Below are 27,366 nucleotides of genomic sequence, written 5' to 3' on the forward strand. Positions count from 1 at the left end.
TCCTCTTGTGGGAGAATCTAGAACGAGGGGTCACTGTTTTCAAAAATATGGTGACACCTATTTAAAACAGAAATTAGGTGGATTTTTTTCCTGCAAAGTCATGAACTCTGTTCATAAAACGTTGATGCCAACAAAGCCCTTGAATATTTCAAAGGCAGAGGTAGATGAGTTCTTGTTGAGCAAGATTTGGGTTATCAGGAGTTGAAGGGACTGCACATTTGAGGTTACAATCAGACCAGTCATGATCTGCAATGGTACAGTGGCTCAAGGGACTGAATGCCTACTGCTGCTTATTGTTCATATTTTCAGATGTTCCGAGCTTGAATTGGGGGAGGGAGCTGTAGCTGACATTGGGGTTAGCAAGTTGAAAAGGATTTGTTTTCAGTTTTCCTGCCTTGCATGTCCTCCTGTCCATCGATTGGGTGGCAAGGAAGCTCTCTGGCAACGAATAGGCCACCACTTCAGGCATCTCTTGTCCCCCAGTGTGGGCTCAAGACCTCAAAATGTGCCCACTCTTGGAGTCCTGACCCCAGGATACAAGATCTGCCTATGGTCTCTGGGTTACTCCCAACTACCGCAATTCCACAAGTGGACTGACCTTGTCACCCTAAGGAAAAATGGATTTGCACTATCTGTTTGTCTTTCTTCTTCGTGAATCTGCAGAAATGGTCATGCAACTGCTCAACAGTGGGTTTCTGGGCATTTAAACGTCTGCCTTGTGATTTTTTTTTCTTCCCTCCTCTCCTTTCATGTCTGGAACTAATTAGCTTTGGATCAGTTCATTAAAAGAGATTTCAGTGTGTTTCCACTTGAGCTGTGCTTAGCTAAAATGGTATTCGGTGTGCGCTGTAATCCCCAGGCCAATCACACAAGAGTACAGAAATGGGTTTACTGTACTTCTAAACCTTAACCTGGGTAGGGCCTCAGTTGGATTTAAATGTGGTGAGGTTTAAAGAATGTGTGTTCCAAGCAGTTGAAACTTCAGCTGGCCTGGAGTTTTCTTCCCTTTTTGTTGTCTGTTCATGCTTTCCAGCCTCCCCCCCCCCCCCCCGCAACTCATTGCTGACCACCCGTCCACACATCCAGATGTCAGCAGAGTCTGAGCAGCCGAGGTAAATGGAGACAGTGCACGGTTTTGTGAGCTAGTCGTTTTTGGCAGAGGCATCTATACGAAGCACATGTCAGGAGAAATACGAGGAGGGAAATGTCTACTGAAACATCTGGAGCTGTTGGGCTCCACCCTTCAATCCTCACCAGAACGGAGCAAGGCAAATCAATGAGGTTCTGACTGAATATTTTCAGAAAGGCTCACTCTGTACTTCAGGAACTGAGCATTTGCTGCACCTCTCAACAGAGTACAGGATGTTCCTGGTCATCTAAACTAGACGTCTACTTGAAGGTGAGTAGACCGATAATGTCATTGTGTTACTGACCTACTCCTCATTTTCCGTCAAAAACTTATAATCCCATCCGTTTAATTGTGAACAAACAATACTTCTTTTTTTAAAAAAAATGCCTGAGCAACCGTTTGTAACTGCCAGTAGCCTGCTGTGTATGTCTGTAATTACCTCATTTGAAAATATTTTTCAATGTTGGCAGATGTTAGGAGCGACCTTCCTATGTCCTGGTTTGGTCTTCTTTTGAAACGTTTGTCATAACTTGTTCCATTTTCAGCAGTAACACCTTGGAGCAGACTGCCGTGGCATTCTAGGGTCATTTTCAGATTTTCTCCATCACGTAGCCGCTGTTACAGTCTGGTTTGCAGTTCCTCTTGTAAAACTCTTGTGTACAGGCTTTTGAAAATTGCATCAAGCTGTTTGTTCCTTTCCAGCAGGTTTGCTGAGCTCGACATCAGGTTCAGGCCTAGGTATTTAAGCCTGTGAGGATTTCGGTCTATCTCCCTTTGCTATTCTTAACAGCTTTTCATAAACAAATAACCTGGTTTTAGTTAAGTGTGTTCACAAGGTTAATCCGTAATAGTTATCAATTCTGAACTCTGACTTGGAGCATCCACTAGCTGTCTCAGACCTTTCACATTACTCCGATGATCTACTTAATTATTCACCATCACTCATCAGTTACCCACACCTGGATTGGCATCAAGTCTTGCTCCCTGTTTACCTCTATGCTTACTGATCTATAATGGAGGTATCTAACTTTTAAATGTGTGGTTCCTTACGCTTTAATTCCTCTATGGTCTCACCTGCCCCTAACTTGTTCACCTGTGCCAAACGTACCATCCATTAACATGTCTGCAATCCTCTAATTGTGGCCCCTTGCAACATCCCCTCATCCTTCCCCCCCCACAACCCATCCACCCACCAGCCTTCATTCTAACTCTACCCTAAAGCACCCATTCTCTACCGTTGTTAGGTATCCTAATTACTGCAATTCCCTCCCTAATCAACTCCGTAGTCCCCATCTGATATAAAAACAGAAAGAGTTGGAGGAACTCAGCGTGTCTGAGAGTGTCTTTGGACAGAAGAACAGAATCAATGTTTGAGTCTGGTATGACTGTGACTTGGAACTTCTTCAGTACTTTCACAGAATCCCTACACTTTAGAAGCAGGCTATTCGACCCATCAAGTCCACACCAACCCTCCACCCCAATCCCTGTAACTCTGCATGTCCCAAGGCCAATCCACCAAACCTGCACAGCTTTGGACTGCAGGAGGAAACCGGAGCACCTAAAGGAAAGCAACGCAGACCCGGGGTGAACGTGCACCTCCACACAGACAGTCACCTGAGGCCGGAACCAAACCTGGGTCCCTGGCGCTGTGAGGTAGCAGTGCTGACCACTGAGCTGCGCGCCCCTCTTTCTGTTTTGTTTTTCATATTTTGCTTTACTCCACCTCTACTTGTTCTTGTTGTTATGTTAACTTCTTGAAACCTTGATTTTTGACCAAGCATTCAGTCGCCACTTGTAACACCTCCATTATGGCGGTCGATGACCTTGTCAGTCATTTTGGGACATGTTTACTAAGTGAAAGGCGCTATGTAAATGCACGCTGGTGTCTGTCCCATTTTCTACACATCATTTCTGGAGATAAAGCGCATGGCATTCTCCTCTGCCAGTGAAACTATCCTCCTTGGCGTTGGAGCAAAAGAAGCAACTTGCCTTTAATAGAGTGGCTGACCACATTCTGGGGATTTAGAACATAGAACAGTCCAGCACAGAACAGGCCCTTGGCCCACGATGTTGTGCCAAGGATTAGTCCTAATGTAAAATAAAATAACTTAACCTACGCACCCCTCAACTCACTGCTCTCCATGTGCCTGTCCAGCAGTTGCTTAAATGTCCCTAATGACTCTGCTCCCACCACCACCACCACTGGCAACACATTCCATGCATTCACATGGAAAGAACTTTTCTCGGACTTTCCCTCTATACCTTTCTCCTAATATCTTAAAACAATGACCCCTCATACCAGGCAATCCTGCCCTGGGGACGTGTCTCTGGCTTAGATTAGAGTGGTGCTGGAAAAGCACAGCAGGTCAGGCAGCATCCGAGGAGCAGGAAAATCGACGTCTTGGGCAAAAGCCCTTCCTAAGGAATGGAGGCAGGGAGTCTCCAGGGTGGAGAGATAAATGGGGGAGGTGGGGCTGGGGGGAAGGTAGCAAAGAGTACATTAGGTGAATGGGGGAGGGGATGGAGGTGATAGGTCAGGGAGGAGGGTGGGGGAAGGTAGCAAAGAGTACAATAGGTGAATGGGGGAGGGGATGAGGTGATAGGTCAGGGAGGAGGGTGGAGCGGGTAGGTGGGAAGGGAGATTGGCAGGTCGGACAGGTCATGAGGACAGTGCAGAGCTGGAAGGTTGGAACTGGGGTGAGGTGGGGGAAGGGGAAATGAAGATACTGGTGAAGTCCACATTGATGACCTGAGGTTGGAGTGTTCTGAGGGGCGTTCTTCCTCCAGGCGTCTGGTGGTGAGGGAGCAGCGGTGGAGGAGGCCCAGGACCTCCATGTCCTCGGCAGAGTGGGAGGGGGAGTTGAAATGTTGGGCCATGGGGCGGTGTGGTTGATTGGCGCGGGTGTCTCGGAGATGTTCCCTAAAGCGCTCTGCTAGGAGGTGTCCAGTCTCCCCAATGTAGAGGAGATCGCATCGGGAGCAACGGATACAATAAATGATATTAGTGGATGTGCAAGTAAAACTTTGGTGCATCATTTAGGGCCTTGGATGGAGGTGAGGGAGGAGGTGTGCGCACAGGTTTGCAATTCCTGCGGTGGCAGGGGAAGGTGCCAGGACGGGAGGGTGGGTTGTAGGGGGGACGTGGAGCTGACCAGGTAGTCACGGAGGGAACGGTCTTTGCGGAAGGTGGAAAGGGGTGGGGAGGGAAATATATCCCTGGTGGTGGGGTCCGTTTGGAGGTGGCAGAAATGTCGGCAGATGATATGGCTAATGTGAAGGTTGGTAGGGTGAAAGGTGAGCACCAGGGGCATTCTGTCCTTGTTACGGTTGGAGGGGTGGGGTCTGAGGGCGGAGGTGCGGGATATGGATGAGATGCGTTGGAGGGCATCTTCAACCACGTGGGAAGGGAAATTGCGGTCTCTAAAGAAGGAGGCCATCTGGTGTGTTCTGTGGTGGAACTGGTCCTCCTGGGAGCAGATATGGCGGAGGCGGAGGAATTAGGAATACGGAATGGCATTTTTGCAGGAGGTAAGGTGGGAGGAGGTGTAATCCAGGTAGCTGTGGGAGTTGGTGGGTTTGTAAAATATGTCAGTGTCAAGTCGGTCGTCATTAATGGAGATGGAGAGGTCCAGGAAGGGAAGGGAGGTGTCACAGATGGTCCAGGTAAATTTAAGGTCAGGGTGGAATGTGTTGGTGAAGTTGATGAATTGCTCAACCTCCTCGCGGGAGCATGAGGTGGTGACTATGCAGTCATCAATGTAGCGGAGGAAGAGGTGGGGAATGGTGCCGGTGTAATTACAGAAGATGGATTGTTCCAACAAAGAGGCAGGCATAGCTGGGGCCCATACGGGTGCTCATGGCTACCCTTTTGATCTGGAGGAAGTGGGAGGATTCAAAGGAGAAATTGTTAAGGGTGAGGACCAGTTCGGCCAAACGAATGAGTGTCAGTGGAAGGGTACTGTTGGGGACGTTGGGAGAGGAAGAAACAGAGGGCTTGGAGGCCCTGGTCATGGCGAATGGAGGTGTGGAGGGATTGGATGTCTACGATGAAGATGAGGTATTGGAGGCCAGGGAAACAGAAGTCTTGGAGGAGTTGGAGGGCGTGGGTGGTGTCTTGAACGTATGTGGGGAGTTCCTGGACTAGGGGGGATAGGACAGTATCAAGGTAGGTGGAGATGAGTTCGGTGGGGCAGGAGCATGCTGAGACAATGGGTCGGCCAGGGTGGTCAGGCTTGTGGATCTTGGGAAGGCGGTAGAACCGGGCAGGGCGGAGATCTCCTGAGGTGATGAGGTTGTGTATGGTCTGGGAGATCACGGTTTGGTGATGGGGATTGGGGTCATGGTCGAGGAAGCAGTAGTAGGAGGTGTCTTCGGGTTAGCGTCTGGCTTCAGCGGTGTAGAGGTCAATGCGCCAAACTGTCAGAGCTCTCTGCTTTATCTGCTGGTTTGATGGTGAAGTTGGGATTGGAGCAGTGGGATTGGAGGGCTGTGCGTTGTGAGGGTGAGAGGTTGGAGTGGGGGGGGAGGTAGACAGGTTGAGGCAGTTAATGTCCCAGCGGCAGTTGGAAATGAAGAGGTCGAGGGCAGGTAATAGGCCAGCGCGGGGTGTCCAGGTGGATGCAGTGTGTTGGAGGTGGGCGAAGGGGTCCTCGGAAGGTGGGCAGGAGTCCTGATTGTGAGAGTAAGCTCGGAGGCGGAGGCGACGGAAGAAGTGTTCAATGTCACGGCGTGTATTAAATTCATTGCTGCGTGGACGGAGGGGGATGAAGGTGAGGCCTTTGCTGAGGACTGATCGTTCGTCCTCAGGGAGTGGGAGGTCTGGAGGGATGGTGAAAACTCGGCAGGGCTGGGAGCTGGGACTGGGGGTGGAGCCTGTAACAATTGGGGGAGGTGGTGGTGGAGTCATGAGCAGGGGTGGTGTTCCCCTCAGAGTTCTGGGGGGGCGGGGATGGTGATAGTGGGACCTGTGATTGGGCCGGGGGGGGGAGGTGGAGCGTATTGGCAGAATGTAGGTGAGTGGCATTGGTGGGGGAGGAAGTGGTGACGAGCACGGCAGTAGTGGGGAGTGGGAGTCGCTGAGCGTGTACAATATTAGTTGCATCTAATGGTTAATTCCTGCACTGTCACATCGGCAGAGGAGCCTCATTCCTGATGAAGGGCTTCTGCCCGAAACATCGACTCTCCTGCTCCTCGGATGCTGCCTGACCTGCTGTGATTTTCCAGCACCACTCTCTTGACTGATCTGCAGCCCTCACTTTTTCTGCAGGAGCAAAGAATTCAGCACATGTCAGGTTCCCACAAACAGGAAGTTAAACTTTGGATGAAGTTGCTTGTGACTGTGCTTATTGCTGGGACATGGATAAGCTCTGTCCGAGCAAGGTCTTTAACATGGGAAGGCCCCGTCTGAGCAAGCACTTTAACATGGGTAGGCCTTCTCTGAGCAAGCTCTTTATCATGGGTAGGCCTTGTCCGGGCAAGCTCTTTAACCTGGGCAGGCCCTGTCTGAGTATTCTCTTTAACATGGGTAGGTCCCGTCTGAGCAAGTACTTTAACATGGTTAGGCCTTGTCCAAGCAAGCGCTTTATCATGTGTAGGCCCTCTCTGAGCAAGCTCTTTAACATGGTTAGGCCTTGTCCAAGCAAGCACTTTATCATATGTAGGCCCTCTCTGAGCAAGCTCTTTAACATGGGTAGGCCCCGTCTGAGCAAGCTCCTTAACATGGGTAGGCCCTGTCCAAGCAAGATCTTTAACATGTCTGAAGCAGTGGTGTCAAGAGGACTATGCCTCCTGCTTTACAAGGTATGATGTGTTCATGGACTAATATCTCCATTCCTTGATGTGGAGGAGCTGGTGTTGGACTGTGGTGTACAAAGTTAAAAATCACACAACACCAGGTTATACCAACAGGTTTGTTTGGAAGTACTAGCTTTCAGAGCGCTGCTCCTTCATTTGGTAGCTTTCCTGATGAAGGAGCAGTGTTCTGAAATTTAGTACCTCCCAATAAAGCTGTTCGACTATAACATGTTGCTGTGTTCGCTTTAAATCTATATTGCACTAACTTCTTTTATGTTAATCTGGATAGCAGCACGATAATCTGTTTTTTGTGATTTTGATTGATGGATAAATATTGACTAGGACACAGGATAACCCACATGCTCTTGTTGAGATATTGCCTTAACATCAGCTCAAACAGGCTACTCGGTTTAAAATCTCATCCAAAAGACAGTGCCTCCAACAGTTCCCCAGTTGTGCAATGGAGTATTCGCCTGGGTTCAGCCCTCAGTGATTCTTGAACCCAGGACCTTGCAGTTCAGAGAGCAAGAATGCTTCAAACTGTGCCACAACTGACAAGGAAATAAACCTCCACTTCCTGGCCTGGAATCCAGGTCACAGCAGTGAGAGCTTCGGATCCTAATCATCAGACCATTAGAAGTGCTGTATTGAGACTTGCAACAACGTTTGCAACCCAACTCCTCATTTTAAAAATAAATTGCATTCACAGAGCTTGTTTCACTCTCTCAGTACTGTGAACACAGGTTTGAGTCCTTTATCTCAGGAAAGATAAGCTGGCATTCCAGAGATTGTCTGTTGGGCTGATACTCGGTATGGAGGGACTGTTTCATGAGGAGATTTTGGATAGCTTGGGCCTGTACTCATTGAAATATAGAAGAATGAGAATATTGCAACCTACAAGATTCTGAGAGGACTTCGCATGGTTGACATGGAAATGTTGTTTCCTTTGGTGGAGAGTTGAAGACCAGAGGGCATCATCTTGGAGCATCCGAGGACCAGGAAAAATCGACGTTCCGGGCAAAAGCCTTTCATCAGAAATTGCTGAGCTTTTCCAGCACCACTGTAATCTTGACTCTAATCTCCAGCATTTGCAATACTCACTTCTGCCTGGCATCATCTTGGAGTTAGGGGTCACCCATTTAAGACAGAGATTAAGAAGAATTTCTTCTCTTGGGGAATTGTGAATCTGTGGAATGCTTTACCTCAGTCGAGGCTGGTTCATTAAGTAGATCCAAGGCTGAGCTGGACAGATTTTTAAACAGTAAGGGAATGAAGAGTGATGGGGAGAAGGCAGGACATTGGAGTTGAGGTCAGCCATGAATAGCAAAGCAGATGGACTAAATGGCCCACTCCTGTTCCTACGTTTTATGGTCTTATGGACTCCCAAAGCTTTGCTTTGCGGAGTACAATTGAAGTTGTAACAGACTGTACATCGGAAAACACTACAGGCAAGGTCACAACAACAGCCAATCCAGATAATGTTAATTGAGGGAGGACCATTGTTCAGAACACTGGGAGAAACTCTTTCCTCTATTTTATTTTATTTCAAAGTTTAAAGGGCTGATGTTGAGATTGACTTGGGTTTGTATGAAAGGTAGCAAGCAACAAGATATTTTAAGATGGAATCTGTCGGGGTGCAAGTCTTCGGTGGGAGTGCCCTAGGAATCAGTATTACTGTTCCACAGTCACATCACTCGGTATTGCAACAGGGTGTGAACCAAGGTTAAATAACCTCAAATAGACTTTAAAACTGCAGGACTGAGATGAGACTTACTTTATTTATTCACTCATGGGATGTGACATCACTAGCTGAGCCAACATTTATTACATGTCGCTAAATATCCTGGAGGAGGTGGTCTTGAACTGCTGCAGTGCTGCTTAAGGTCACCCACAACATCATTAGGGCGAGAGTTCCAGGATTTTGACCCACTGACAGCGGAGGAACGGTGAAGTATTTCCAAGTCAGGGCAGTGAGTGGCTTAGAGGAGACCTAGCAGGGGGTGGTGTTCCCATATATTTGCTGTCCTTGTCTTTCTAGATGGAAGTGGCTGCGGGTTTTGGAAGGCACAGTCTGAGGATCTTTGGTGAATTTCTGCAGTGCAGCTTGTGGATAATCCACGCTGCTACTACTGATTGTTGGTGGTGGAGGGAGTGGATTCTTGTGGATATGGTGCCAAACACATGGGCTGCTTTGTCCTGGGTGGTGTCAAGCTTCTTGAGTGTTGTTGGAGCTGCACCCATCGAGGCAAGTGGGGAGTATTCCATCCCACTCCTGACTTGTGCCTTGTAGTTGTTGGACAGGCTTTGGAGAGTCAGGAGGTGAGTAACTCATTGCAGGATTCTTAGCCACTGATCTACCCCTGCAAACACTGTATTTATGTGATGAATCTTAATCAGTTTTTAGTTAGTTATCCCCAGGATGTTGATAGTCAGAGATTCAGTAATGCCAGTACCTTTGCTACCCTCCTGGGACAGTGGTTCAACTCTCTTTTATTGGACATGGTCATTGTCTAGCACTTGTGTCATGCAAATGTCAGTTGCCAGTTATCAGCCCAAGCCTGGATATTGTCCAGACCTTGTTGCATTTGGATATGGACTGCTTCAGTATCTGAGGAGTCGCGATTGTGCAATCATCGGTGAACACCCTCACTTCTGACCTTATGTTGGAGGGAAGGTCGTTGAGGAAGCAGCTGAAGATGGTTGGGTTGAGGACACTACCCTGAGGGCCTCCTGCAGAAATGTCCTTGAGCTGAGATGTCTGACCCTCCACAACCTTAATGGGCGGCACGGTGGTAGTGGGCGGCACGGTGGCACAGTGGTTAGCACTGCTGCCTCACAGCGCCAGAGACCCGGGTTCAATTCCCACCTCAGGTGACTGACTGTGTGGAGTTTGCACATTCTCCCCATGTCTGCGTGGGTTTCCTCCGGGTGCTCCGGTTTCCTCCCACAGTCCAAAGATGTGCAGGTCAGGTGAATTGGCCATGCTAAATTGCCCGTAGTGTTAGGTATGGGGTAGATGTAGATGTAGATGTAGGGGTATGGGTGGGTTACGCTTCGGCGGGGCAGTGTAGACTTGTTGGGCCGAAGGGCCTGTTTCCACACTGTAAGTAATCTAATCTAACCACAACCACCTTCCAATGTGCCAGGTATATAAACTGAACTAAACCAAAATGATGTATTACACACACTACACTGATCAGATTGGTGATGTCCAATACGTGAGTTGCTCACCACAGGCACGTGACGCATTTCGGTTTATTAGGTGAGATTTTAATCCGATGGATATTAAGATCCTGTGGCAGCCTGTCTGCCTACAGACAAGTTTCCAGACTGTCTTATACAATCATCCACCAGAAGCAAGGAGTAAAAAACCACAGTGACCCTTAAAGTTGTAGGTGAGCTTTAAGGATCTGAAAACGTTAATACTGAGGAAAGCCGAATGCCCCGCCCACAGTGACAATGTTCCTGGACTTGTGGGCAGAGTAGGTTTAGATTCTCCAATGAGTTTGACCTAACCTCCAGGTCATCCTCACAATCTGTGCGACAGTGTTTTATAATATCAGTGCAACCCGTAATGAGTGGCCAACAATGCAGTGAGCTCCAATACGAGAACCTCTTTTTTTTATTTCAAAAATATACTTTATTCATAAATGATTTGATGATCTGTACATTGGATCATGCCATACATATGTCCATATTTACAAACACAGATTCGAATTTATCCTTGTCATTTACAATCCTGTGCATTTTTCAATCTTGTACATATATTTGGCTGAGGCATCAGCAAAGCCCAAAAAAACGTCCGCATGGGCCCCCTGTTCTTCTTTAGGCAGGCCGATCTTACACGGTGGTCTTTCCCCACCGCGCCTTGGCGGCAGCTGCCCCAAGCTTCAGCGCGTCCCTCAACACGTAGTCTTGGACCTTGGAATGTGCCAGTCTGCAACACTCAGTCGCGGTCAACTCCTTCAGCTGGAAGATCAACAGGTTTCGGACCGCCCAGAGAGCGTCCTTCACCGAGTTGATGATCCTCCAGGCACAGTTAATGTTCGTCTCGGTGTGAGTCCCAGGGAACAGGCCGTAGAGCACGGAGTCCCGCGTCACGGCGCTGCTCGGGACGAACCTCGACAAGCACCACTGCATTCCTCTCCAGACTTCTTCTGCATAGGCACATTCCAGAAGGAGGTGTGTGACAGTCTCGTCCCCACCGCAGCCACTTCGAGGGCAGCGTGCGGTGCGGCTGAGAGTCCAGGCGTACATAAAGGATCTCACAGGCAGAGCCCTTCTCACCACCAGCCAGGCCACGTCTTGGTGCTTGTTGGAAAGTTCTGGCGATGAGGCATTCTGCCAAATGACTTTGACAGTCTGCTCAGGGAACCGCTCGACAGGATCCGCCCTCTCCTTTTCCCGAAGGGTCTCAAGGACGCTACGTGCTGACCACTTCCTGATGGACTTGTGGTCAAAGGTGTTTTTCCTCATAAATTTCTCCACGAAGGACAGGTGATACGGAACGGTCCAACTACTCGGAGCGTTCCGCGGCAGCGAGGCCAGGCCCATCCTTCGCAACACCGGGGACAGGTAGAACCTCAGTACGTAGTGACACTTGGTGTTTGTGTACCGGGGATCCACGCACAGCTTGATGCAGCCACACACAAAGGTGGCCATCAGGGTGAGGGTGGCATTGGGCGTGTTTCTTCCCCCATTGCACCGGTCTTTGTACATTGAGTCTCTTCGGACCCGGTCCATCTTTGATCTCCAAATGAATTGGAAGATGGCCCGGGTGACTGCGGCGGCACAGGTCCTGGGGATAGGCCAGACCTGTGCCACATATAGCAATACTGAGAGTACCTCACACCTGATGACCAGGTTTTTTCCCGCGATGGAGAGCGACCGTTGCCCCCATCTGCCTAGTTTCTGTCTCATCTTCCTGATCCGTTCCTCCCAGGTCTTGGCGCATGCCCCAGCCCCCCCGAACCAAATACCCAGCACCTTCAGGTGGTCAGTCCTGACGGTGAAGGGGATAGAGGATTGGTCAGCCCAGTTCCCGAAGAGCATGGCCTCGCTCTTGCCTCGGTTTACCTTGGCCCCCGAGGCCCGTTCAAACTGGTCGCAGATGCACACGAGTCTGTGCACGGACAGCGGATCCGAGCAGAAAACAGCGACGTCATCCATGTACAGGGAGGCCTTAACCTGTAGGCCCCCGCTGCCAGGAATAGTCACCCCTCTCAGGCTCGCATCCTTCCTGATGGATTCGGCAAATGGCTCTATGCAACACACAAACAAGGCAGGAGAGAGAGGGCATCCCTGCCTGACTCCAGATCTTACAGGGAAGCTATCTGATTCCCACCCATTGATTGAGACTGCACTGACAATGTTGGTGTAGAGCAGTCTGATCCAATTTCCGATTCCCTCCCCAAAGCCCATTTTGGAGAGGACATCCCTCATATATGTATGCGATATCCTGTCAAAGGCTTTCTCCTGGTCCAGGCTGATGAGGCAGGTGTCCACCCCCCTGTCCTGCACGTAGGCGATCGTATCCCTGAGGAGTGCGAGACTCTCAGAGATCTTCCTGCCCAGTACAGCACAGGTTTGGTCAGGGTCAATCACCGACCCCAGAGCAGACCTGACCCGGTTGGCGATTACCTTTGACAAGATTTTGTTGTCTGCATTTAACAGTGAGATCGGTCTCCAATTTCTGATTTCCTCCCTATCCCCCTTCCGCTTGTAGACGAGGGTGATAATGCCTTTCCTCATGGATTCACTCATGGTACCTGCCCGAAGCATACTGACATACGCCTCCAGCAGGTCCTGGCCGATCAAGTCCCAAAGAGCGGAATAAACCTCGACTGGTAAGCCGTCGCTTCCGGGAGTTTTATTCTTTTCGAAGGACTCGAGGGCCTTGGTCAGTTCATCCAGAGATAGCGGCTGGTCCAGCCTCTCTCGTGTTCCGTCATCTAGGACCTCCGTGATAGAGGACAGGAACGACTGGGAGGCCGCGCTGTCGGTTGGCTTCGAGTCATACAGGCTGGCGTAGAAGGATTTGCTGATCCTCATGACGTCAGCCTGAGATGACGTTACCGAGCCATCTTCTTTCTTCAGGCTGCTGAGCACGGAGCTCTCTTTGTGCACCTTCTGGAAGAAGAAACGTGAGCACGTCTCGTCCTGCTCCACCGAGCGGACCCTGGACCGGAAGATTATCCTGGAGGCCTCCGAGGCAAAGAGCGAGGCTTGCTGGCCCTTCACCTCCTTGAGGTCCTCCGTGACATCGACCCCCATCGTCTGAAGCAGGAGCAGGTTCTACATACTTTCCTGGAGCTGGGACAGTTTTCCCCGCCTCTCTCTCGCCTCCTGGACACCTTTGAGGATAAAGAACCTCTTGATGTTCCCTTTTACCGTTTCCCACCAGTCCGCTGGAGACTCGAAGAGGGGCTTCACGGTTCTCCAACCTGCGTAATCCCTCTTCAGCTCTTCGATGTTTCCCGGGGTCAACAGCTTAGTGTTCAGTTTCCACGCTCCCTTGCCCGCCCACTGTTCGTCCTGTAGGTGACAGTCGGCCAGCAGGAGGCAGTGGTCAGAGAAGAACACCGGCTTGACGTCGGTGGATCTGACCGAGAGCGTTCGGGACACAAACAGGTAATCTATCCTTGAGCAGATAGACCCGTCTGCCCGTGACCAGGTGTCTCTCCTGTTTAACTAGTCTGTAGCTTGCCTCTACCATACTAAACAGGGACACCCTGTCACTCCCTACACTGCTACAAGGTGAGCTGCTAACTCAGTGTGACTGTGTGCACAACACAGTATATTTTTAAAAAACCCTCCAGTCCAGTGGTCAAGAGGATTGAAGGAAGTTGAAGCTGTTTAAAACATTTAAGTTGTAACACTGAATCTCGGTGCTGTGTAGTGGTGAGCAACTATTACAACACAATTGTTTGACCGATCTATTGTCACCGTGCAGTGGTCATACTCAGTGCTGTCCCTCAATCCCAGTAGAACATTTACCCCAACCATGGCATAGGTTTTCTATCACATGGTTAATATAGTGACCTGACCACTGCAAACAGTGAAATGCTATTGGACAACACTGATTTAAATGGCTCACTCTGATTGGCTGACAATGGATGGCACTGATCCCTGTTCTGTTATTAACTCATTGGGTGCAATATTTTTTGGTTGTTACGCTTTCCTTTAGGACACATGTTTTGCGAAGAATAGGGAAGAATAACAAAGATGCAGAAGAACCAATTAAAAAATAAAAATAAAAAGCACTTGACTGATGCACATGAGACTGACCACATTTTCAGTAGATTCTGAGCAGCTACCAGTGTCGTAGATCTAGCTGTATGAGGTACAATTCCAAAGCTTTGGACAGTACAAAACTTGTGAGCACTGTAAGCAATATTAGAACAATACAGCACTTCAAAAGGATATCCAATGAACTAGCGAGGTGCTCAGATAGGTGGCAGATGAAGGTCAATGCAGAGATGTTTGAGGTGATAGATTTTGACAAACAGAACATGGAGGGACAATATAAAATATAGGGCACAACCTGAAAGATGCAGAGACACCTGTGTGTATATGTGCACAGATGATTAAAGGAAGGACAGTCATAGAGTCATACAGCATGGAAACAGACCCTTATCCATGCTGACCAAACTAATCCCACTTGCCTGCATTTGGCCCCTATCCCTCTAAACCTGTAACAAAGTGTAGAGTATCCTGGATTTTGTTAATCAGGGTATGGAGTACAAGAGCAGGGAGGTGATGTTGAAGTTGCATAAGACACATATTGCATCTCAGCTGGAGTACTGTGTAAAGTTCTGCCTGCCGCATTTTAGGAAGGATGGGAAAGCATTGGAGAGAGTGCAGAAGAGGTTTACAAGAATGGTTCCAAGAATGAAACACTTAAATGATGATGATGGATTAGAGAATTTGGAACCTGTTTTCCTTGGAGAGGGCAAGGCTGAGGGAAGATTTGATTCAAGTTTTCAAAATCATGAGGGTATACACAGAGCAGGCAGGCAGAAATTGTTCCCACTTGGAGATGTACATCACGGAACAGACCTTTCTGTCCCAACTTGTCCATGCCTACCATAGAGTCATAGAGATATACCCACTACACCTCCAATTTTGGTGTCATCTGCAAACTTAGTAACTGTATCTCTTATGCTACCATCCAAATCATTTATGTAAATGACAAAAAGTAGAGGACCCAGATTTCCTAAATTAATCTAGTCCCATTCACCAGAACTTGGCCCATCTCCCTCTAAACCCTTCCTATTCGCATACCCATCCAGATGCCATTTAAATGTTGTAATTATATCAGCCTCTACCACTTCCTCTGACAGCTCATTCCATACACGCACCACCCTCTGTGTGAAAAAGTTGCCCCTTAGGTTCCTTTAAAATCTTTCCCCTCTCACCCTAAACCTATGCCCTCTAGTTCTGGACTCCCCGATCCCAGGGAAAAGACCGTGTCTATTTACCCTATTCATACCCCTCCGCTTGCTAAGTGATCAGTAATGAGACGGCATAGATTGAAGTTCTTGCAAAAGAAGCAGATGCAATGTAAGAAAACCCTTTATCACTCAGCGAGTAATCAGGGTTTGGAATGCCGTACTTGGAAATGTGGTGGAGGCTAGTCCAATTGAAGCACACAAGGGCATTGAATGGTTATTTGCATGGAGTAGCGGGCAGGAGATGGCAGTGAGTCATAGTACTTATTCGGAGAGCTCGTGCAGACACAATGGGCTGAATGGACTCCCTCTGCACTGTAACAATTCTGTAATTCAGTGAATTCAATAGACAAATGAATTACAAGCTAGGTCAGCGCTAGCAGCAGAAAGCATTGAGGTTCATAAATGTTCAGGGGATTCTATAGGAGCAGTGGGAGTGTCTGTACCTCTGAGCAAGAGGCTCTGGGTTCGAGTTCTAGGCCAAGATTTGTCTATTCAGAACATGGTCAAACAGGTCATTTATTGACCTTTAAGTCCTTACACTCAGTCTGATGGCAACTGGAGAGTGTGATAGAGTCTCCTGGCCAGCTATCCTACAGACAGTAATGGCAAACCACTGCAGCACGTTGCCCATTAGCCTGAACCAACCCATGGCCCGACTGTTGGAAACGAGACCAGGAGAAAAGTCAAGAAAGTAGACAGTCAGTGTTCATGATGGACACTGCAAAGAGCTTCACCCCTCAAGCAGCTACTGATGTCCATGAGGGGAAATGTGCTGAATGAGGAGAGCAGGACCATCTCCTTTTTTTGACCCGTGGTAATGAACTGTTCCTGTTAAGCCAGGTCTGTGCCATTCCAGGAGCTTACTGTGAAGAATGGGTGATTGTTTGAATTTTATGACCAGATCTGACTCTTGTTGTGAAAGTGGTACCATCATGCTGACAGCCTGTCTGGAGCCTTTGTCATTTGATACTTTGCATTCTGAGAAGAATGCAGAGTGCCGTTTACATTAACGGGGTATATTCTGTTGGTATGAGGTGTCTGTCACTGTTGACATTCTACAATGGTAGCTTTAATGTGACTTTAATGTTAAATCATTAACCAGTGTTGAACACCAATGCTATAAATCCTAAATCTATTTGTTGTGTATTCTGGTGATGGAAGATTGGAAAATGTCAAAATTGAATGATAGCCTTTGTGTTTTTGAGCTGTTTCCTCTTTTAGACTCACTCCTATAAGGATCTTCTCTAGACTGTCTGTTTTACAAATAGGCGACTTTATTTTGCAAATAAGATGGCCACATTAATAGAGGCGTGTTCGTCTGAAGGAAAATGCTGAAAATCAGAGCTCTTGCATTAGATTTTACTCTCCCATTATACAAGAGCCCTTTATCCTTGTTTAGAGCCAGTGCTGTGCCGATCTCCAACATCCTAATAACAGCTTTGACTCAGGAGCTGAAACATTCTGCAGCTAAACCAGCTTTATAATAGAAATTGGTGAAAATATTTGTGTACAATCTGGTTTCCCATCCCTCTTCCCCGTCATCTCACCCAACATCATTGAAAAGTGATTCTCAATTACCTTCAACTCAGTGATGTGCAGAGACAGAATGTTGGTGCCTCTGTTTTGGCCTTCACAACTTCGATTTGTATAATAGTGCAGAGGGATCTGTGAAAATGGCACAAGGTAATAGACACTTGCACTAGGTGATAGATTGATTGCAGGCATGATGGGCTGAAAGGCCTCCCCCTGTGATCATGGTGCACTTCAGTGGACCGGTTTGACTTGGCAATGGAATTTAGATCCTGCACCCATGACAGCAACAGCTGAAACTTAAGTAGTGCCTTTAATATATTAAGGCTCAGAGGAGGCAGCATAGTGGCTCAGTGATTAGCACTGCTGCCTCACAGCATCGGGGACCCGGGTTTGATTCCAGCCTCAGGCGACTGACAGTGTGGAGTTTGGACATTCTGTCTATGTGGGTTTCCTCCAGGTGCTCTGGTTTCCTCCCACACTCCAAAGATGAGTTGGTTAGATGGATTGGCCAGGCTGAATTGCCCACACTGTTCAGGGATGTGTAGGTTAGGTGCATTAGTCAGGGGAAGTGTAGAGTGATAGAGTTGGGGAATGGGTCAGGGTGGGTTACTCTTCGGAGTACTTTTTTCTTGGAATTGGTATTTGGTGTGTTCGTACAATACAGAAATGCTTCTTGCCATAGAGCCCTGAAGGGTTACACCCGAAACGTCGACTTCTCTGCCCTCCCGATGCTGCCCTGTGTTCTTCCAGCCTCCTGCTTGTCCACTTTGGATTCCAACATCCGCAGTTTTTTTTATCTCTTGCCAGGGAGGATCACTTATTATGAACAGGTATTTCACGGATCGGCTACAAGTGGATGGAATTCTGTTGACTTTCACAAAACTGTAGCCATTCCAAAGATGGCCCTCTCATCTTCGAAATCAGAGAAAGCTGTGTTTCCTCGGCTATTTCAGTGTAATTATTGAAGCATGGGGTCACTCCGCGTTCAGTTAACTCAAACTTCGTGATCAGCGTTTGTTTTGTTTATGAATGAAATAAAATAATGGCACACTTTTGCGGATAATAAGGTCTGCTTTGTCAAACCTTGCGATTTTGCCACATCCAACCTGTGACCAGTACTGCTGGCAAGAGCAGAATTCAGAAAGTGTTCCGAGAGCTAAGCAGCTGTCTTTTGGATTTGGGGCCTGTGTTCGAGTCAAGCTGAACTGCTGGGGAGAAAACCTCTTCGAAATACTTGACACAGCCTTCAGGAGGAATGGCTTTGAATCGGGTCCAGGTGATCGAGTCCTTGTCAGCTGCTTAACACAGAACTTCCCCTTGATTCAGGGACCAGCAGGTTGTTCACTCTGTGGCCAGGATTTCCACTCACTGTTGGCACCATGATTAGAGGCAAGCAGGAGTTAAACTGGCAGTCATGCCTCCATCAGGTCAATTTGTTAAATATGCTATTTTATGGGACATGGGCATCACTGGTTAGACCAGCATTTATTGCCCGTCCCTAGTTGCCCTTGAGAAGGTGGTGGTGAGCTGCCCTCTTGAACTGCTGCAGTCTGTAGGTTGACCCGCAATGCCCTTAGAGAGGGTGTTCCAGGACTTTGACCCAACGTCAGTGCAGGAAAGGTGATATATATACCAGTCAGGGTGGTGAGTGGCTGGGAGGTGAATTTGTCGGTGGTAATGTTCCCATCTATCAGCTGCCATTGAAGGAGCAGCAATGAGATTGGGGCTTAGCAGGCTGCACCATTAAGGCTTATTGATGGCCTAGGCATTTTCTAATCAACCTGTTCAGAGATGTTAGGACACACTTCTGGACTTGAACGTGGGCCTCCTGTCTCAGACATTAGGACACTACAACTGTGCCATAAGGACGTTTCCATTAAGAGCCTAATGAAGCAAAACTAAAGGAGGCCAGTTGGAATTTTCCAGTCAGGCACCAGGTTCCCTCAGCACCAGTTTAGACCACCCTGTAGCAGGGCAAGAAGCGAGTGCTCTAGGCAGGCCTGAATGTTCTCCCTCCTTCTGACCCTCCATCCCTGCTACAGGAGCAGCCAGAAACCTTCCTGGGGTGGCCTGGCTGTGGAATCTATATCTCAATGAAAGGTTTAAAAAGGTTTGAGAGAGGCATCACCAACTTGGAGTAAGCATCGTCCCTCTCACTTACCTTCCATTGCACAGTGTCTCCTTTGGGTGGTACAGTGGTTAGCACTGCTGCCTCACAGCGCCAGAGACCCGGGTTCAATTCCTGCCTCAGGCGACTGACTGTGTGGAGTTTGTACGTTCTCCCCGTGTCTGCGTGGGTTTCCTCCGGGTGCTCCGGTTTCCTCCCACAGTCCAAAGACGTGCAGGTCAGGTGAATTGGCCATGCTAAATTGCCCGTAGTGTTAGGTAAGGGGTAAATGTAGGGGTATGGGTGGGTTGCGCTTCAGCGGGTCGGTGTGGACTTGTTGGGCCGAAGGGCCTGTTTCCACACTGTAATGTAACCTAATCTAATCCTCCTCTGACTTTTGTAGAAGTCGCCTCCTAACCTTAAGTGTCTGCCCATTTACTCACTGTAACTAATCCGGGGGGAGGGAATAGTAAACAAAAAAACGCAATAATCCTGGGAAATGAATGTACTGGGCCCGCATTTTGAACTGAACAAGATGAGTCAGAGCAGTATGTGTCATTTGCTGGTTCTGTCTCATTGTTTGTTCTGGGATGTAACAGAAATGATCCCTGCTCCAGAGGGAAAATCTAACCTTCGTGTCTAAAACGTACTTGAAATGGAAATGTCTCATCGTTGGATTAGACTTGTTACCAATATTGATGTTGCTGGAGCTTTACTCTTTATTGACCATGTGCTGAACCTAACTCCGGGCTTGGGGGGGGGGAAGGGTTTGCAGTTGTAGGGATCAAAAAAAATGAGATGTGTTTCCTCCCTCACTTTGGTAAAGAATTTCATTCCTAAGAAATGACCTGGCCACTGGTATAGGGGTGACAAATGAGCAACTAGTATTGCTGAGGTCATCTCTTTGGAACAGCAAATTAAAATCAGGAACCTTTTTTTAAAAAAAATTGTTCATGGGAAGTGGGTATCACTGACTAGGCCCAACATTCATTGTCCATCCCTAATTGCCTCGAGGGCAGTTTAAGATTTAACCACATTGGCTGTGGGTCTGGAGCCAATTGTAGGCCAGACCAGGTCAGGATGGCTGTTTCCTTCCCTAAAGCTCAGGGCCTCTTATAAAGTAGAACCTTTAGGATTGTGACATCCATTTGGCCCGTCGTTTCGTTGCTGGCCCACTGAAGCAGCGGTTCACCTAATACCACTCTCCTACCTTCCTTCCCACACCCTTGTGGTCCTGCACCATCTTCCTTTACAGATAATGATCCAACTTCCTTTGAAAAGCCCCAACTGAACCTGCCTCTACAGGTATAGATGGCGACCACTCTCTACGTGAAAACCTGTTTTACTTGTGTCGCCATTGCTACGTTTGCCAGTTATCCTAAATCGGTGTCCTCTTGGTTCTCCATCCTTCCACTCCAGTGGAAACAGTTTCTGCTCTGTCCGGGCCCCTCATAAAAACAATCCCAACTTCTCAACCTCTTCTCTGTTCCCTTCCATTGTCCAGAGGTAGCCCAATAAGTTTAGAATGCCAACTCTGCCAGGAGGAATTGGGATCCATGACGGAATTTGGAGAGATTAGTGGTTCAGCATCGAATCAGTAAGGTTTCAACTACAGGGACTTCACCGGCAGAGATTCGGGTGAGACGCTATAATCCAGAGTTTGCTCAAACTGGGGTATTTGGTTCACACATGTACGCCATTAGAAAGTGCGACAAATGACTGTCATGTTGAGTCCCATAGGGCAGCTGGCTTGGAAAATCCTCCCAATCCGACAAGCTATTCCTTCGCCAGGCAGGGGAGCAGGGACACCAGGTCTGTGGGAGCACTAACAGTTCCTGGGCCGCCCCACAAGCCACACACCCACCATCCTGACTCGGAAAAGCGTTGCAGGTTCCCTCATCGTCGCTGGATCCAAACCCTGGCGGGTGAACTCTTACATGGGGTCACAGCCATTCAAAGAAACAGCCCAGCAACAGCATCTTCTCACGGAACAGACGAGCTTCACTGACTAGAGTCGAGAGTGTGGTGCTAGAAAAGCACAGGAGCTCAGGCAGCATCCGAGGAGCAGGAGAATCGACGATTCGGGAATGAGCCCTTCATTGCCCAGATGCTTCCAGAGAATTTTCTTTAAAAAAGTCAAAGTTTAGCTTTGCATAGATTTTAAGAATGGCACTTGTTCAAAAATAACTAAAATTCCTTAGTTATTCACTTCGGATACACCTTGCCATATACAACAGCCTGTCCATCTCCAAATCCCAAAGACACTCATACTGTCCTTGAAATACAAATGTCCCATCGATGGATGAAAATTGTTACCAGCATTGATGTTACTTTCTGTGTGGTTTGGAACTTGATTCTTTATTGACCATGTGCTGGACCTCACAGGGTTGGGGTGAAGGGAGCTGTCAGACAGTTGTAGAGATCAGCATCCAAGTAGCTTCGAAATCGACGTTTCGGGCAAAAGCCCTTCATCAGGAATAAAGCTTTATTCCCGATGAAGGGCTTTTGCCTGAAACGTCGATTTCGAAGCTACTTGGATGCTGCCTGAACTGCTGTGCTCTTCCAGCACCACTAATCCAGAATCTGGTTTCCAGCATCTGCAGTCATTGTTTTTACCTAGTTGTAGAGATCGAGCAAAACAAGCAAATCACATCTTTACTCTTGGCTTCAATGTGAAACAGTTAAGCCATTTCCACTCTCTCAACCTTGAATAAAAAGATCTCAGGTAAGTGGTTTAAAAGGGATTTCTGGAAGAATTTTTTCACCCAGAGAGTGGCGGGTATCTGGAACTCACTGCCTGAAAGGGTAGCAGAGATAGGAACTACCACAACATTTAAGAACTATTTAGTTCCATACTTTTAAGTGCCATAACGTCCAAGGCCAAATGCTGGAAGATGAAGTTGGAAGAGCTGGAGGCCCTAATGCATGAATCACAAAAAGGTAGATTAGATTCCCTACAGTATGGAAACAGGCCCTTCGGCCCAACAAGTCCACACCGACCCTCTGAAGATGAACCCAGCCCTACCCTATATTTACCCTGACTAATGCACCCAACACTATGGGCAATTTAGCATGACCAATTCACCTAACCTACACATCTTTTGGATTGTGGGAGGAAACCCGCACAGACACGGGGAGAATGTGCAAACTCCATACAGACAGTCACCCAAGGTGGGAATTGGTCCCTGGTGATGTGAGGCAGCAGTGCTAACCACTGAGCCACCGTGCCACCCCACAGGTAGCATCAAAGTTCACTAGGAGATAGGGAAAGCCAATGGAATCTGGGCATCTATTTTAATGGGGGGGTGTTAATAGAGAGGTCTTGCTAAAACTATACAAGATACGAGTCAAACCACAACTGGAATACTGTGAATAGTTTTGGGCCCCTTATCTAAGGAAAATTATTCAGTACTGGCATTAGAGGCAGTCCAGTGAGGATTCACTAGACAGACACCAGGGATGGAGGGATTTCCTTATACAGGGTTGACTAGATTGAATTTGTACTAGAGTTTGGATAAATGAGTGGACACCTAATCATAACACACATAAATTTCTTAGGGGACTTGACAATATAGATGCAGAAAAGTTGTTTCCCCTTATGGGAGAATCTAGGATGGAGGGGTGTAATCTCAGAATAAGGGGTCACCTCATTCGCACAGATTGGAGGAGGATTACAGCCTCTATCCATGCTGTAAACCCCTATGTCTCTGTGATGGGAAATAGGAAGCTCATAGAGAAACTGCTAAACTTTAGCAAAATAATTTCCTTCCCTTCTCAGTCTCTCCTCCTTGACCTACTGAGACATAATCTGGGTTGAAGTGTAATGTGTTATTAAAGCGACTGTGATTGTGAGCATGATAGAAACATATGGGAGTAAATGATTATTACCCCACCCCCAGCCCCTTCACTGATTAGTACTTAAGAAGCAGAGCTTTTATGTGTTTCTTTTTCTCATGTACTATAGGACTCTGTGACCCAGTATGTTTTATGATACAGCAGTAATCCTGCCTTGTCTTTTGTTGTATGCTTTTAGTAGCCTGCATTTTACTAACCAATGTACTGCTTAGGAATTGCCGGTATAGTCAGTCAAACTTTAAAGGAATATGTATATATTTGAGTTTGGAATTTGCTGACCATTCATTAGGCAGTAGCAATGTACAATCCAACAAACTGCCCTGGCACAAACTGCTGGTTACAAAATGATAGCTTGGCTCTTAGGCCCCAATCATGAGCTGACCACCCATCCACATCAGCACTCTTGCCTCCTCTACACCTACAGGCACTGTTTGTACTCACTGGAGATTAGAATGGCAGACTTTATGGACGGCAGTACCATCGTTATTCACAGTATCGTGTAACAGGCAAGATGTCCCCTGTGGGAGTCATTCTGAACCCCACAATCAGACCCAAATGGGTGATCAGAAGGCCGCCTTGTGTCACAGTCACTCCTAGTAACCTTCCCTAAATTGACCAATGAATGACCAGAGGACATGTCTGTCAACCAATCAGGTGAAGTAGGCCAACTCTTCAAATTGGAGGATAAACAGAGGCCTTAGTGCTTGATAGGAGCAGCTTGTTGCCATGGCAGTCGAGTGAGAGAAAACGGACCCTCCAATCTTTCCTGATTTTTAGTGGGTGGCACAGTGGTTAGCACTGCTGCCTCACAGCGCCAGAGACCCGGGTTCAATTCCCGCCTCAGGCGACTGACTGTGTGGAGTTTGCACATTCTCCCTGTGTCTGCGTGGGTTTCCTCCGGTTTCCTCCCACAGTCCAAAGATGTGCAGGTTGGGTGAATTGGCCATGCTAAATTGCCTGTAGTGTTAGGTAAGGGGTAAATGTAGGGGTATGGGTGGGTTGTGCTTCCGCGGGTTGGTGTGGACTTGTTGGGCCGAAGGGCCTGTTTCCACACTGTAAGTAATCTAAATTGAAAAATTGTCTTTGCGGCCAAACCATCACTGGAGGGTGTCTGGTGAGGGCTGGGCTAGCTGTGTTTGCTATCGAGGCCAGGTAGGCAGATGGTAACATTGCTGAAAGGAGCAGGTGAATTGACGTTTCGGGCAAAAGCCCTTCTTCAGGAAAACCTTCTTATGCCCGAAACGTCGATTCTCCTGCTGCCTAACCTGCTGCGCTTTTTGAGCTCTGATCTCCAGCATCTGCAGTCCTCACTTTCTCCCTGATTGTAACATTGGGCTTTGTAACTCTTCACCCCCAGCCCCATCCATTTCACTAAAGGGAGACAGGCCTCCAGGCAACTAAGCTGTAGAGACCAATAGGCCTCGGGCCTGTCATTGCATCACTTTCTCAAGAGCTGCTTTATCTCTGTCCAGAGCAAGAACAACTCAAAGGATTTGTCAACTTAATCCACTTTAGCGGTTTGTAGTCTGCAAAATGAAGTTTTGTGCGTTGTTTTTAATGGCCATGCAATTTATTTTAAATCAAGAATATTAACTTGCAAAACAAAAGATTTGCAGGCTTCAGAGAGGAAGTAACTGAAATTCTTATGCGATAGGTGGAAGGACACGGTTTGGTGGTGGGGAGGTGGGGTCATGGTCAAGGGGGCAGTAGGAGGAGGTGTCCGCAAGCTGGCGTTTAGCCTCAGCGGTGTAAAGGTCTTCTTCCTGACCTCTCCGCCCCTACCCCCACTCCGGCCTATCACCCTCACTTTGACCTCCTTCCACCTATCGCATTTCCAACGCCCCTCCCCCAAGTCCCTCCTCCCTACCTTTTATCTTAGCCTGCTGGACACACTTTCCTCATTCCTGAAGAAGGGCTCATGCCCGAAACGTCGATTCTCCTGCTCCTTGGATGCTGCCTGACCTGCTGCGCTTTTCCAGCAACACATTTTCAGCTCAGAGGGATATTGGCCAAACATTGGAAAATCTGACTATTTCAGTTTAGGAAACTTGATTTGTGTGGATGGGTTGGGCTGAAGGGTCTGTGACTCCCACCCCCATCATGTTTGCAAAAATAAAACAAAGACAGAGGGAAGAGGTAGGTCCCTGGCTCAGTCGCTGACAAACTGTTCTAGGGTACCCAATAAAAACCTGGCTATTAAAGCCATAAGGGACAGACCCTTCAGTTATGGGACGGTTGGTCACCATAGTGTCTGAATTGTTAGAATTTCCAATAGTTAGCATGCACTCTAAGTGACCCAGCTCGAATTAGTTTCCACAGTGGCCATAAGTGGGCTTCACTGTGGGATCGCCCTGTGCCTTTTAAATGATTGCAGCCTGGTTAGTGTCTTGTGAGAGACCTGGCTCCTTTTGTCCAGTAAATAAGAGGATGTCGGGGGTGGAAGGCGGGGAGGAGGGCTGTAGGCTTAATACAGTGTTCATCGCAGACTGCCACTTTCAATGAAAGAACGTTAATCATTGCTTCTGTTTATTTTGAAACAAAACGTTGAGAAGAGATTATGCTTCGTACTTAAAGGAAAGGTGGATTTGATTTGCTGAGGATTTGGGTGCTGTGGTACAAGAGACAGTCAATATGGCATTGGTTTCCAATGTGATTAGGGAGCAGACCGCTTTAAGGAGCAGAGTATTGTACTCCCTGTGAGGGCCCCTTTTAAGATCTATAGTACTGTCTCACTGCGTAAACATTTACATGCCAGGAACTGGTCAGTCTTACTCTAGGATCCAGCAGGTCTTTGTGCATTGTTTAATCCTTTTCCCACGGGCACCCCCCTTCCCATCCCACGCTAGTCCCTTCAAAAGAAAATTGAGTTTTTATTTAAAATAAAGAGGCATTAAAAGTTGTCCCATCTATTGGGAATAAAATTTGAAAACAGCGGGGGGTGGGGATAAAGAATGATCCTTTAAGCATGTTTACTGATGTCAGGACCTATAGGAACTTCCAGACAGGAGGGGAGAGAGAGAGAGAGAGAGAGAACCCCTTTTAAGAGTTGTCATATTTGTGAGAGCCACAGGAAGCTAACTTTATTTGGCTTGGAGCTTGGCTACATCTATCAAGCTGTGCTCTTGACACTATTAACATACGGGCAGGATCAGTTATCCCTTAACCAGCTGATGTCAGCTCTTCTGAAACACAGCAAACACGCTCGCTAAATAACCTGGCCCTGGATTTCAATAACTTGAAGTTCTTAACTTGCACGTTCCTGTTAACAACAAAACAAAATCCTGGACGGTGCCGAGGGGGAGGGAAGAAGCCGGAGAGTGATGCAGTCGGTGGGCTGGTTTCTGCCAAGCCCTACAAGGTAGGGTTTCTTTTCCTATCTTTAAAAATGTAGTTTTCACTGACCACACCAGAATGTTTAATTTCCCACCCCACCCCTCTCTCTACCCCACCCACTGATGTTTGAGTTAGTTCAGTGCAGTGTGAAGGACATATCGCCCTAAGGGATATGGAGACCGAGTGAAGCAGAAGCTAGCACAGAAAATCCAGACAATGGAATGCTTAACTCCAGAGAGCTGAATTACCCACAGTTATCCTGCAGCCTCTTTGCTGCCACTCAGTTGTAGCTGAACTGTATTCCTGGTAGGTAACTAGACTTGATAATGTCTTAACCAGTGTGTTAAATCTAGTGACTGCTGTCTAATCTCTGCTGATTTTTTTTATAAGTCAAATAAGAAGTAAAGCTTTACTTCTTTGATTTGTTAACATTAGAAGGTCCAGCTGGTAGATTAGACCTGTTATTCAGTCCCTGCTCAGTTATGTTCAGTCACTGCTCTTTCTGTGAGCTGGGTCTCCAATCAGCTTGTCAGAACATTAATGCTGAGTTTCCCCTCCCCAAACTGAATCCAGATTTTATTTCTTGATTTGAAAATATGTAAGGTCTGAAGAGTTTGAACCTGGTATCTGCTGTTATTTTGAAGATGAAGCTGCCAAGAAATGTCGGACACACATGTTGTGTGCATTAGTAGGTAATTTAGTAGCAATTTTCCAGTCCTTAGTGCCAATGATAAAGAGTGTCTGTTGACCATGTGAATACCGAACCTTTTTAAATAAAAACTCATTCAGCCCATATTGAGGCATCATTGTACAAACATACATTAAATCTTGTTTCATTTTGCCCTTTCAGCTGACCCTCGCAGCTTGTTCCAAACCGCTGTATGTCTATAAGAATCCAACAATGAGGGGATCGTGTCTGTAGTTTCCCCTTCCTGTCTGAATGTGTTCTTTTCCAGCACAATACAAAGTGATCTTGTGAGGCCAAGTACAGAGTGTTGCATAACGTGCTGTCAACAGCACGCTAGCTTCTCTCCAGAGTTTAACCTCATCTGCAGACTTTCTTTTCTGTCTTCTCTCTGAATTCTTGGAGTATTTTAATATCTATCTGTAGAGGATGGCTATCCAGTATCTCAAATTTTGTTAATATTTCAACTGGCTCAAGG

The 27,366-nt window shown here is 47.5% G+C and overlaps 1 protein-coding gene across 6 annotated transcripts in view; it reads left to right on the forward strand.

The window, feature by feature from the left end:
* The window catches only part of rassf8b (Ras association domain family member 8b), a 113,747-nt gene that overhangs the window by 51,189 nt on the left and 35,192 nt on the right, over nucleotides 1–27,366 (forward strand). Inside the window, exon 1 of one of the 6 annotated variants that reach the window (XM_072562323.1) lies at nucleotides 840–1,399. The exons of 3 other annotated variants lie outside the window; for them this stretch is intronic. The gene's annotated coding sequence lies outside the window, so the exon portion shown is untranslated. Of the gene's footprint in view, nucleotides 1–839; nucleotides 1,400–25,562; nucleotides 26,229–26,316; nucleotides 26,510–27,366 lie in introns of those variants that run through there. 2 more of the 6 variants (XM_072562325.1, XM_072562326.1) reach the window with 2 other exon arrangements.

The sequence above is a fragment of the Chiloscyllium punctatum genome, chromosome 44 (assembly GCF_047496795.1).
Source record: "Chiloscyllium punctatum isolate Juve2018m chromosome 44, sChiPun1.3, whole genome shotgun sequence".
NCBI classification, from domain to species: Eukaryota; Metazoa; Chordata; class Chondrichthyes; order Orectolobiformes; family Hemiscylliidae; genus Chiloscyllium; species Chiloscyllium punctatum.